This window comes from Pinus tabuliformis, chromosome 9, assembly GCF_031772625.1.
Source record: "Pinus tabuliformis cultivar Carrire ecotype Pingquan chromosome 9, CPIR1, whole genome shotgun sequence".
NCBI classification, from domain to species: Eukaryota; Viridiplantae; Streptophyta; class Pinopsida; order Pinales; family Pinaceae; genus Pinus; species Pinus tabuliformis.
In genome coordinates this window covers 1,709,726,891-1,709,739,643 of record NC_142307.1, presented here as the reverse complement: position 1 = coordinate 1,709,739,643, position 12,753 = coordinate 1,709,726,891, and the positions used below count along the sequence as shown (strand labels likewise).

Here is a 12,753-nt window from a genome sequence, read left to right as displayed (position 1 = left end):
CTTGTTATGAAATACATCAAATGTTTGTCTCTTATCAAGAATGGATCTTCCCACCAGGTAACTGATTCTCATCACTAAATATTCCTTTATGCAATTAGGGCTTCTTCAAACTTTTAGCCTTCGGATCCAAAAAAATTACAATGAACCATCCTTCCGTAATACATTATGTTGGACACCTAATCCTCTAAGGGTTGGTGTGGAAGTTGAATAGTCTAAGGAAGTCCAAGAGATCTTGGAATACGAAACCAAAGGTCATGTGAATGTACTATAAATATATATCATTGTCAATAATAGATACACATTCATGTTTATCATTTACACTTTGTGTTTGACATGTATGTGTCTAACATGGTATCAGAGCCGGCCAATTTTGGCCCTGCTCAAATCTGCCACTAATTTTGTGGTCTTTTCTGTGCATTTCAGTCTTGCACTTCTAAGCTATATTCCAGTTGAATTTCCTACCCAAATATGAGCCACTATTTTTAGTTATGTCATTTCTGCTCACTTCCCATAAGTTAATTCCCTGTTTGTATGTTCTTCCATTCAGATATGTAATCAAAGCCTGAATTTTCTGCGCTTATTATTGAGATGTTAGAACTCTCTCAACCGAACTGTGTGGGCTCACAAAACTTTCCCTGACATCCCTGTCTATGCAGCGGTCAGAAACATTACTTCCACCATTCCTATGAGGTCTGTAACGTCCAGTCAAACAATTCTACCCTAACGCTCCATAGATTCCTCTAATGTTGATTGTTTCACTAGTAACGTTCCATGCATACCTGATGCTCTTGAGCACTCTTCCATCTTTTCTTTCGTTCTCTTGCAGTGAACAGACCTAGGCGCTACCTATTGTTTGGCTAGTGTAGTCTAAATCACGCTCAAAACCTAACGCACATACTTGTTCCCTTGTTGCACCACTCTCATGCGACTGCATATCTGCCACTCTGAGATGCTGAAATTATGAGACCTATAGGGAAATGTGGGTAGAATCCCTATTATCTGAGGATCCAATCCAGCATTCTGCGGCCTTGCCACTCTGAAAAATCCAGCAGCCTCTCTCCAAATTCTTCCGGCATAAACCTGAAGCAAACAGATGAACGGAACTGAAAGAAAAAACATGATTATGGTCATTATCATGATTCCGACAATTTTGTCAAATCTGGGATCGCCATGAGATTTCTCACTGGGTGCATCAAAACTCTCTGATTCTTTTCACCATTTTTGGAATCCTTTAGGCATCAAGACCGCTACTTGTCCGGAGAAATTGAAGGCTCGAACGCCAGGTTCAATTTCATAAAGGAGAATTCATAACACATTTCGTGCTCGCCCGGACGATGGTTAAACTCCCTTCTGTCTTGGAGGCCTTTGCTCCAGCCATTGATGTCGTCAAGCAGGAGCTTGATCAAGTTGAATAGATCAACAAACAAAGGAAGAATCCACGTAGGAGTGAAGCACTGTCTAATGAGAGACCCCTTGTGAAATTTAAATTTGATTTCAGAAAGAAGGCTCAAATGGCTACCCATGCAATTGGAGCTTTGTGAAATCAGATGTCGCTGAGTTCTTGGTTTAAAAGAGACGAGGAGATAGATGATAAGAAGATAAGGGTAGAGCAGATATTGAAAGAAGCCATGGAGAACCCTCATGACTTGGTACATCTGTGAATACTGGCACAGATTCTGGGCCTCTGTTGTGGCTTAAAAATCAATCAAGTGGGTTGGAAATTTGCTACATCTTGGGTGTTCCAATTCTAAATTTTTAACAATAGATCACGATGAGCTTCTGCTTGATTTGGAAAACAGTGTAAAAGTAGTAATCGCTCCCTGGAAAAGGGTCTATCTCAATCACTTGACCACACCTTTTCCTTGTCCGGAATAAATTGTGAAGCGTCACTGACAGCTATTATACTCCGTCATTATTTAGAAAACTTGCCAGGATAAAAATACAACTTGAAATTGGATTTGAAGCCAGTTCTCTATTCCATCCAATTGAGAATATAATTTTCCTGCTCCCCTAGGCAATCAAAAGTCAATCTGTATACGTGACCCTTGGCTATCTGGTGTTCATGTCCTCGGATGAGGCTCCTCAACTAAAAAAAAAACTGCAGGTGAAGAGAGAGACAGTGGATTTAGCTGAAAGAGGCATATTGTTGAAGGTTTCTGCTGCCTCTCGAAGCCTGTTGGTGTTACACAATTTTTTATGTGTTTCTCTGCATTGCCATTGGCATTGAAATTCTGGGAGGAATTTGTGGAGCAAGGATTGCACTGCAATTGGCATTGAATGTGTGGGATGAGTTTGGGGTCCTTTTAAGAAGGCAATTGATATGCGTGGTAAGCTCATTCTTGTTGTTTGGCAGAATATAAAATGAAATGTTTGATATAGAAAGCATGGTGAACGAATTGAGATGGAGATTCAGAACAGTTTGAGTGAATGAATCCCCACACTTTTATCAAACAACTGGTATCGACACCTCCTCCATTGGGTATGCTTTCCCTCGTTCTCTTTGTCCTGCTCTTAATTCTTGTACAGTAACTAATAATTAATTTGTGTGAAGAGTGTGTGGTGGCTCACACTGTGCCCATGAACGACACTTCATTTGGCTATAGCATCTAAAGGTTCAAATTCGATATTCATTCAGATCTATCAATTACCGATTTGTAGATTTGAGATTCATATTTGAGGTTTTCTGAGGGGTGAGGCATTCTATGTTTTATTTTAATATCTTCCTCTTCTTAGAATTATTACAACACTATTGAATTCGAGGAAGAATCATTGTTAAGAAGACACTAGTATAAAGGAATGAGCTGCAAAGGCATTTGGGCATGTTTTGAACAACAAGAAGTTGTCCTCTCTCTCGTGTTAAATGTTATAGGTGAGTTGAAACGGCCCGTGGACTGTAAATGGTGTGTTGATTTTATATGCCATTGTTTTTTTGAAAGTTGAAATAGTAAGGAAGGAATTCGACCCAACTATTCAAATCCTTTGAGGCCTTTATTTTTGCTGAGACAATGTCCAAAATTACTGAGGTATTAGAGTTCCTAATAACTCTGATACAGTCCACTGATCATGATACAGTGAAAATAAATAAGGACACACTTTTTAATATTCAAATATGTTTACAAGATGCAGAGGAAATAATCGAGTTTCTGCAACTTGAATCTAAATTCCAGCAAGATGAGTTACAACAGCATAAGCATCATGACACCCATCAACATCCAACAGGTGATCAAATCAATAACATTGATACAGACTCCCATCAGCGACAAGAAATGGCAGATGTAGTACCATTTCAGGAGCAGATGTGTAGAAAGATGCAGAAAATCAGTCTACACATCCCAAGCCCATCATCAGACCTTGGGAAGAGGTTGTCCACAACAAGCACAGAACTGGTCTTGGATATGACAAGGACGTGTCCTTTCATATTCCAGATTACTCAAAGCCCATTCAGTTTCAGAGTGTTGTACTCCTTCATGATAGTTCACCTTCAGCTGTTCCAGATTCTGCTACTCTTTCACAGCAACAACAACAGATTGTGAAATGCCAACACTGTGACTGAGTTGGCCATATGAAAGATCATTGTTTTTATCTTCACCCATGTAAGCACTATCATAAAACCAGTCATTATTCAAACAGATGCTTCAAAAACAAGCCTCCTACAAGAACAAAGATTCATCTTGGATGGATAGCTTCTTGGCAATGGGCATCAACAACCAAGAAGATATTTCAGTCATATGTCCGAACTTGTTCTAGAGTATTGAATAGTCTTACAGTTGAGTTTTCTCCATCATCTCACCTTCTATCTGACAGGGGTGGAAATGATGGTCATCTACAAGCTTCAAAGCCACATCAAGCGAGCCTGAGCCACAACCTGCCATACCAAATTCAGAGTTGTAGCCAGAGACAAAGATGCCCCTGATCATGCCTTCAGTTGGTGATGCCTCTTCAAAGAATTGGGGACACTTCCTCTAGCAGAAGACTTCAGCTTCTTGCTAGTTTTGGAAGAGTTCGAGGAATTGCATTAATCATTCCATAGTTGTTGGTCATCCTTAAACCATCACAAGTTGAGACCTCCCTTTTCAGGTTGAGGTTCTCCCTTTTATGCGGGGTGAGACCTCCCTTTCATGGTTGAAGGTTTCCCTCTTCAAAACATCAGGAGCACTTCCTCTAGCAGAAGACTTGAGCTTCATGCCAGACTTGGAAGAGTTCTGGGAACTGCACTAAGCATTCTAGTGTTGGTGGTCATCCTTAAACCACCTCCCTTATACCAACATTTAAGAGAGCACATTCAGCTTAGTGTTGTCATGCATTTTTGCACGTTTTGTATTACAGCTCTCTTCTTGGACTCATACATACCCCTTCGGATTAAGGGGGGAAATGTTGGACACCTAATCCTCTAGGAGTTGGTGTGGAAGCTGAATAATCTAAGGAAGTCCAAGAGATCTTGGAATACGAAACCAAAGGTCATGTGAATGTACTATAAATGTGTATCATTGTTAATAATAGATACACACTCATGTTTATCATTTACACTTTGTGTTTGCCATGTATGTGTCTAACACATTGGTTACTTAACTAAAAAGCCTCAAAATGGACATCACCACCACATTCCTTATTGACCTTGGCCTCCTCTTTCAGTCACTCCACAATCACCCTAAATTTGATCCTGAAAACAATGTTTTCAACACATATTTCAGACTGCACTTTAGTATGATTTCGGGCCTGTAACAGGGCGCAATTTCTGGTTAAAACAGGAGGTATGCAAAAAAAGTATGCTTTAACTTGCAATAGCACAGAAAATTGCGGCCTATTCCAAGGACAGTCACTCAAGAATTTAGCCTATCAAATTTAAGCATGTTTTAATCCAGTTGCTAGCTTCCAAAACAGTAAAAATTATCCCAAAAACATAATAAAAAAGAGAGCCACCTAGAGCTTGGGTATGGGCAATGTTTTCTCCTACAAAACTAGCTAGAGTAACATCGAACTTCTATATGCTTCCTAGGGCTTGGCCCCCTCCAAAAATAGCACAACATGTCACAGAGTAACACCATAAAGAACAAGAATGGAATATACCTTAGCTCAACGCAGTCACCTAAGTCCCCTATAGAACTTGGCCAGAACTTAGCCGCATTTTCCTGTTCCTTTGCTACTCTAAAATTAGAATCGAATAATTCTTCCCTCAGCTCACCCTTAACTTGGATTGGAACTCTTTCCTCAACTTAATCTCAACTCAGATCTCTTCCCCTTCCTATATTTTTTCAGACCTCTATTTTCCTTGATCTGTGAGTTGTATATAGTATAAAATGAACCAATACATAACGTCATTTATACTATTTTTTAGGTGTTACACATTGGGGCCAACCTAACTTTTGGTTGAGTTGGCATGTCCACCAGATGTGATTTTAATGCCCACTTCATAAATTCATTTCTCCTAAACCATGAGAATTTAGGAGGTGGGCCACCTACCATTGGAAATGTCTCTTCGAGGGCTACTTGATGATACATTCTTCACACCTGTACATGGATAAAAAACAATTTAAGGAATACAGGACTATATATATATATATATATATATACACACACACACACTAAAATATCAAGACAATCCTAAGATACTATATTACCAGGAATGAGACAAATTAAGAATTTCGATTTGACATTCATTTATCCATGAACAATAACTATAAGTTAATCACATAATAAACCACGTATCAATATGAAATACACATAACACTTTAAGGTCAAATCATCCATAATTCAATTTACAATTAAATGCAATACAATAAACATGTAGTGGAAATTTATGTAACTCGAAGTACCATTCACCAAAGGGATGAAGACTCGACTCGAATTTAATGTTTCTTGCATTCCCTTGTGGCTATCCATGTACAGGTGTGAAGAATGTATCATCCATGGGGTCCAAGGGTGCCATGTCAATCAGTTTATTCTTGATGCCAAGGGTTCCAAGTCGGTCGTGCCCTTGAAGAACTTCCCTTGAAGTTCCAAGGGTGCCACGCCACTTTCCCTTCAGGCATCTAACAATTACAGGGGGAAAACTAGGTGTGACGACGAAGATCGCTATCCTCTCCTATGTCTCACTCTATAGTGTGACTAATGATGTTGGGAATCAAGGAATCCACCTTGATGTGCTCCCCCATTAAAACCTTTGTGAGCGGCCTAATACAGGGTCCACCGTCACAACGTCATGATCTTCAAGGAGAAGATATCCCAACACCTTCCAGCCTAAGTCACGTCATGAGTGCTAGCAGTGAAATCAAGGATCTTGTCCCAACCCTCCCATGAAGTTCCATCTATCTGTGTAACCTTGTCACCCATGTGTGAGTCATTCAACCAAGCAACTAACCTGTCCTTGCAACCACTAACATGTCATTAGAATTTACAGCAAAAATTCAAACTGAACTTTAAAATTTCAGAGACAAAGTATTCAATTCCATCAAACCCAAAGGGGCATCACTGGGGGAGCAATACCATACCACGTGCATTCATATTGGGGGATATATATTGAGGAAAATATGGCATAATATATTGAGCATATAATAGGGCGTTAAGGGTTTTTATATTGGCACGTATAAAAATGGAGCTCAAAGTTAATGAAAAATATAAAGGGGTATAAAAAATGCTAATGAAAAAATAAATACCTACAATATCTAGTGAAAGTAGGGGTTTTTAAAATAAGGAAGGTATATTGGGTTTGTATTGGTAAGGGGTTGAATAATGTGATTTTAGAGGTATTTTCCAATATTTAGTCAAATTAAGGGTATTGTTTAGTATGCCACAAACACATGTGCTATGTCAAAGGTTCATTGAGTGAATCCCCTTGTGCTCAAACCAGAGGTTGTTGACTCATCACATGTGAGTGCATCTATTGGTGTCCTGCCATACTCGATAATCATCAGTAATAATGTTTCACAATGTTGTTCATTGATATGATAGAATATGTTAAATCATCAGTAATAATGTTTCACTATGTTGGTCATTGATATGATAGCATATGTTAAATCATCAACATTGTTGTTCATCATGAGCTAGAAATAATGTAAATAGTCAATATAATGAATCCATTGCATGATTAGACATACTCATAAAACACATCCATCACAACTATTAACATCATAACATTAATTAGAAAAAATTCACATCCATCACAACTATCATCATCATAACATCGACTAGGAAACATACACATCCATCACAGTTATTATCATCATAACATCACCTTGAAAAATAAACACATCCATCACATCCACTAATAGTAAGAGTCGTGTATCCGGATCCTCGACCTGAGGTCCTCAAAGAATAATATGTGAGCCTTAAGGCTATATCAATGGTAATTCGATATTAGAGTCAATCAATAGAGCGGGGCACTACACGTTTCTTTCACTGAGATTGGAGCTTTGGATAATATTAGCATAGCCTTCAGTCGTTTCTTCTATTTTATTTACTGGTGACTTTGCATCTTTATTGCATGAACTCTCACCCACATAACCATATTGTCATATCATATGGTGATGTTTTATTGCTAAGAATATCATCCAACATTTGAGAACTTTTCAAGCTCTTGTTGAGCTTGTCTACTTCATTCCTTAATGACACAATTTAGGCTTCAAGATTCCCACATTTTTTTTCTTTTTACTTCAGTTGGATTTCCATCGCTTCTTCTATTATCTTAGCTTCTTCTAGCTAGATTTTCAAGGAGATGACTTCTTGATATTTGTGTTCATGCTCTTTCTATCTTTCATCAACTTCTGCTTCTAGTTTCTCATAGTCTTTAACCCTTTTTTTTCAACTCACTTGATAACACTTCTTCTCTCCTTTCTAGTTCCTTTTCTTGACATCTCAGGAGGACAACTTCGATTTCATCAATATTATGGTTCTTCTCTTCAAGGATTTGCAACTTCTCTTTAAGTCATATATTTTATCTTCTCAACCTCACAAATTCTACATCAACATCGATTGTTTAACCTTCTTCTAAATCAGACTATCTCTTTTGATTCCCTTCATCTTCTTTACAAGTTTTTGTATTCATGGCTATGGAGGATACTTTTTTCAAGGGTTGAGAGTCACACCTTTTACTTTTCCATCTGTGTTTTTCTGAGGGTTACCTCTAGTTGTTAGGATGTGTTTGAATGAACCTTCTCTTATACTAATTGTAGGAACACATAGTGATACTAAAATAGGGGGTGAATCAGTATCACACCAATTATTAACTTATTTTCTTCTTAAACAATGATCACATAGAATTATCAATGAACAAGATATGAACACAAAGATTTTCTTAAAAAATATATTTAATAATTTTAGTTTGATACAATGTCACAATGAGGACATCGATCCTATGTAAGAAGCAACTTATAAATTTTGTAGGAACCAACGTAGGGTAGACACCAATCACCCAACTAAGCACGAACTAAGTGAATTTGCAGGCTCCAACTTACTGGAGACATTAATCCCTCAGTTGAGCACCAACTCAGCTTCATGTTACACTTTCGTTTTGTGTCAATAACTTCAAGTCCTCAACAATTCTCATTCTTCGAAAGATCGTCACCCTACCACACAATCTTCTTATTCGTCCCTTTTGCCTTGATTACAACCACCTGGCTTGTACACTACAATTATCTACTCTTCAACTTTGACTTAGTTCATCAAACTTGTTCTACAAAACATCAACTCTCTACTCGTATCAAGAAGGGGTCTTCCCACTTGGTAATTGATACTCATCACTAAAGCTTCCTTTATGCAATTAGGGCTTCTTCTAACTAGTAATATTTAGATCCAAAACAATGTCAATGAACCATCCTTCCTTAATACATTGGTCGTTGAACTAAAAAGCCTCAAAATATACATCACCACCACCTTCCTTGTTGACCTCATCCTCCTCTTTTAGTCACTCAAAAATCATCCTCGTTTTGATCCTTAAAATATTCATGTATACACATATTTTGATCTACACTTTAGGATAATTTTGGGGCTATAATAGGGCCTCATTTCAAGTTAAAGAATGTTTGCAACAAAGGTATACTTCAACATGCAATAGGACAAAAAAATCGAGCTTGTTCCAAGGCCAGCTACTCAAGAGTTCGGCCTGTCAAATTTAGGCATGTTTTAAGCCAACTACCAACTTCTAAAATAGTAAAAAAATATTCCAAAAGCATAGTCAAAAAGAGAGCCACCTACAACGCGGGGAGGGGAAGTGTGTTCTCCTTCAAAACCAACTAGAGTAACATGGAACTTCAATATATTGCCTAGGGTGTGTCCCCCTCCAAAACCAGCATGGCCTATCATAGAGTCAGACCATAAAGAACCACAACAAAACTTCCCTTAGCTCATCTTGGACTCCTACAGAACTTGGACAGAACTTAGCTTCATTTTCATGTTCCTTCACTGCTCTAGAAATAGAACAAAATCACTATTCCCTTAGCTCACCCTCAGCTCAGATTAGCACTTTTTCCTTAGCTTGGCCTTTGCTTAGATCTCTTCCTTCCAGTGCTTTATCAAACCTCTATTTTCCTTGATCTACAAGTTATATATAATGTAAAATAAGCTAATACAAATGGCTATTTATACTAGTTTTTAAGCATCACACAATGGGGCCAACCTAACTTTTAACACACTTTTGACTAAATTGTCATGTCCTCTAGATGTGATTTTAATGCTAACTTCAAAAAATAATTTATCCTCAACCGTGAGGAGTTAGGAGATGTGCCACCTATAGTTGGAAAGGTCTCGTCGAGGACTACATTGTGATGTAGCTTTCCTTTGCATTTTCCTTGAATTTGACCACTCATTTCTTGATTTTCTTGAATGGATTCTTGTGGTTATCATTTTTTCCTTTGAGGGCCTAAACCCTTTTGCAACAGCTCTTGTTGGATTCTTATGGCTCCTAGGGATTATGTTGAACTGTTATCACATGCTTTGACATTCCTTCTAGGGCTTTGACATCATTCCAATCTCTTTGTCATCATTCCTAGAGCTAGGGTTTTATTCCTAACATTAGGGCATCAATGCTAGGTTTTTGCTTTTGACATCAATGACAACTTCACTCAACAATATGTACTCAAAAGTTTGCTTGGACTTGTGAATTTTACCATTAAGTTTAATTTAATTGATAAACAACAAAGGAGACTAGACAAGCTGCAACACATTGTAAAAATACAATGAATAGAAATATAATGCATATATCCACTTTAAGAAGAGAATCCTTCAAAATGATTGAAACTTTCCATATTATTAATATTGAGATTACTCTTACCAATTATAAGGTAAAGCTAAATCATAAAAAACAAAGAACACTAGACAACAAAAAAACAAAGTTTAATTTAATTGATAAACAAGAAAGAACACTAGACACGCTGCCACACATTGTAAAATACAATGAATAGAGATATAATGCATATATCCACTTTAAGAAAATATCCTTCAAAATAGTTGAAACTTTCCATATGATTAATATTAAGATTACTCTTACCAATTATAAAGTAAATCTAAATCATAAAAAGAAAACAAAATTTATCCTTAACCTTTTCTCTTTATAAAATCACCCTACAATCTCAACCCACACACTTGTAAAAAAATACTAAAAAATTAAGTGCAATAGAAAAGCATCTTAAATATTTCCAAAATATCTTTTAGAGAAACATTTTTTTTTTAAAACAAAATATGTCAACCATGACTCAAGATTGAAAGATTTTGATCCAATTTCATGAGATTTTTGTAAATGCAAGTTACAATTTTCCAATTTCAATATTTTAAGTGCTTTACATATTTTTAATGATATCTCAAATGATCGCAAAATTTCTTAAAAAATACCCAAATTCTAACCACTTTTTGACGCTCCACAAAATTCCCAGCCTCTCTAGACGACGCCAGTACTAATTCCAGAGGAGACTGCGGCAATGATTCCCAAGAAGTTCATAAAGAAATTAAATCGAACATCGTCCAACTAATGTTTGCCTACACCTTCACAGCATTAAGTTTATAAGTTATTCTGTGGTGGATGCGTGCTAAGTTTATAAGTTATTCTGTGATGCATGCGTGCTAGTGACGGTGTTTTTTTAAGCTCGCTAGTCGGCGTCTGTTTTTATATGAATATTGAAGAACGAGAACTAGTAAATTTACTAGATAAAATTTGTTACAAATGGCTAGTTTGCCCGAGTGGTTAAGGGGGAAGACTTAAGATCTTCTGCACATAAGTGCGCGTGGGTTCGAACCCCACAGCTAGCAAGTATCTTTTCTTCTTTCCGTCTTAATTGACCTAAAATTTTTAATATTGTTTTACAATTTCTAATATCTTTCTATCTGGAAATAGATTAAAACCACGATACATTTTTGTAATATATTACCATTTCTAATGTCGAAAACCACCCTCTATCATACTTTTTTCGGTAATATATTACCATTTTTATGAAAAACCACTCTCTACCATGTTATAATTTTTTTTGGGAATATATTACCATTTTTATCGAAAACCACTCTCTACCATTATATTTTTTTTCGGGTAATATATTACCATTTTTATCGAAAACCACTCTCTACCATATTATTTTTTTTTTTTTTTAATATATTACCAGTTTTATGGAAAACCATTCTCTACCATACTTTCCTTGCGATAATATATTATTGTTTTTATCAAAAATCATTATTCATCATATTTTTTTAATGTATTTATAACTAGCAATTGCACCCGATATTATAAAGAAAATGTCATAAATAAATAACATATAGAAAAAAATATAGATGAAAACAAATGTGATATGTTATAGTTTAAGTGTGATATGTTATAGTTTAAGTGTGATATGTTATAATTTAAGTGAAAGAGAAATCTTAATGTTGTTGTTGGGTGACATTTTCTAATTGAGACCTATGTCTCTCCTTTATTACATGAAAAATTAGATAAAAAATAATAATTTTTTGTGTAAATGTAAACATTTGTTATTCATAAATTATTCTACAAACTTGAATTCATGAAGTTTTCTCATAGTAATTTGCAAACACAATTCCAATCTTAAAAAACATCAAGACAAATTTTAAGGGTTTATATGGATCAACGCAGCGAAAGCCAAGAGTAAATTGATTTTATGGAACGGTGACATATATAACATCATTGAAGATAAGTTTAGATATCTCAATGATGGGAAATTGGAAATACAAATGTGAATATCTTATATTCTTAAATTAATCTATGAACTTGAGTTCATGAACGTTTCTTATATTAATCTACAAACACAACTTTAATCTTGAAAGCATCCAAACAAATCATAAAGCTAAGAGCAAGTTGATTTCATGGTTTGTATTATTGTTGAATTAAAGAATAATGGAAGATGTGATATAGTTCAAACGAATAAGCATATGGATATGGAGATCGGAAAAAATAATTTTATTAGTCATAAATACAAAAAGAATTCTAACATATACAACAACATCAAAGATATATATGTTGGGAATATATATATATATATAGTCATCGTGCATACAACACCTTCGAAGATGTATAAGATGGGGAAGATGCATATGTCGAGATTGTCAATTAGCATGAATTACTCACATGGTATCACATTCATGTATTTGGATTATACATTTGAGAAGACATTTGATTTTTAAAAATAGTGGTAAAGTTGTGTAAAGGCGGTATAGCGAAATATTTGGATTTGGTGCAAGTAAAATTCTTTTGTATATTTCATGTAGTGAAATTTCTTTTGGCTCTATTTCAACAAAAGATCTATATAATGTGGATATGTATGT

General features: G+C 35.9%; 1 non-coding gene across 1 annotated transcript; it reads left to right on the top strand.

The window, feature by feature from the left end:
- Window positions 1-11,152: 11,152 nt before the first annotated feature.
- On the top strand, window positions 11,153-11,235 carry TRNAL-UAA (transfer RNA leucine (anticodon UAA)). Its single transcript has one exon. It is a non-coding gene; the product is annotated as a tRNA-Leu (tRNA).
- Window positions 11,236-12,753: the final 1,518 nt, after the last annotated feature.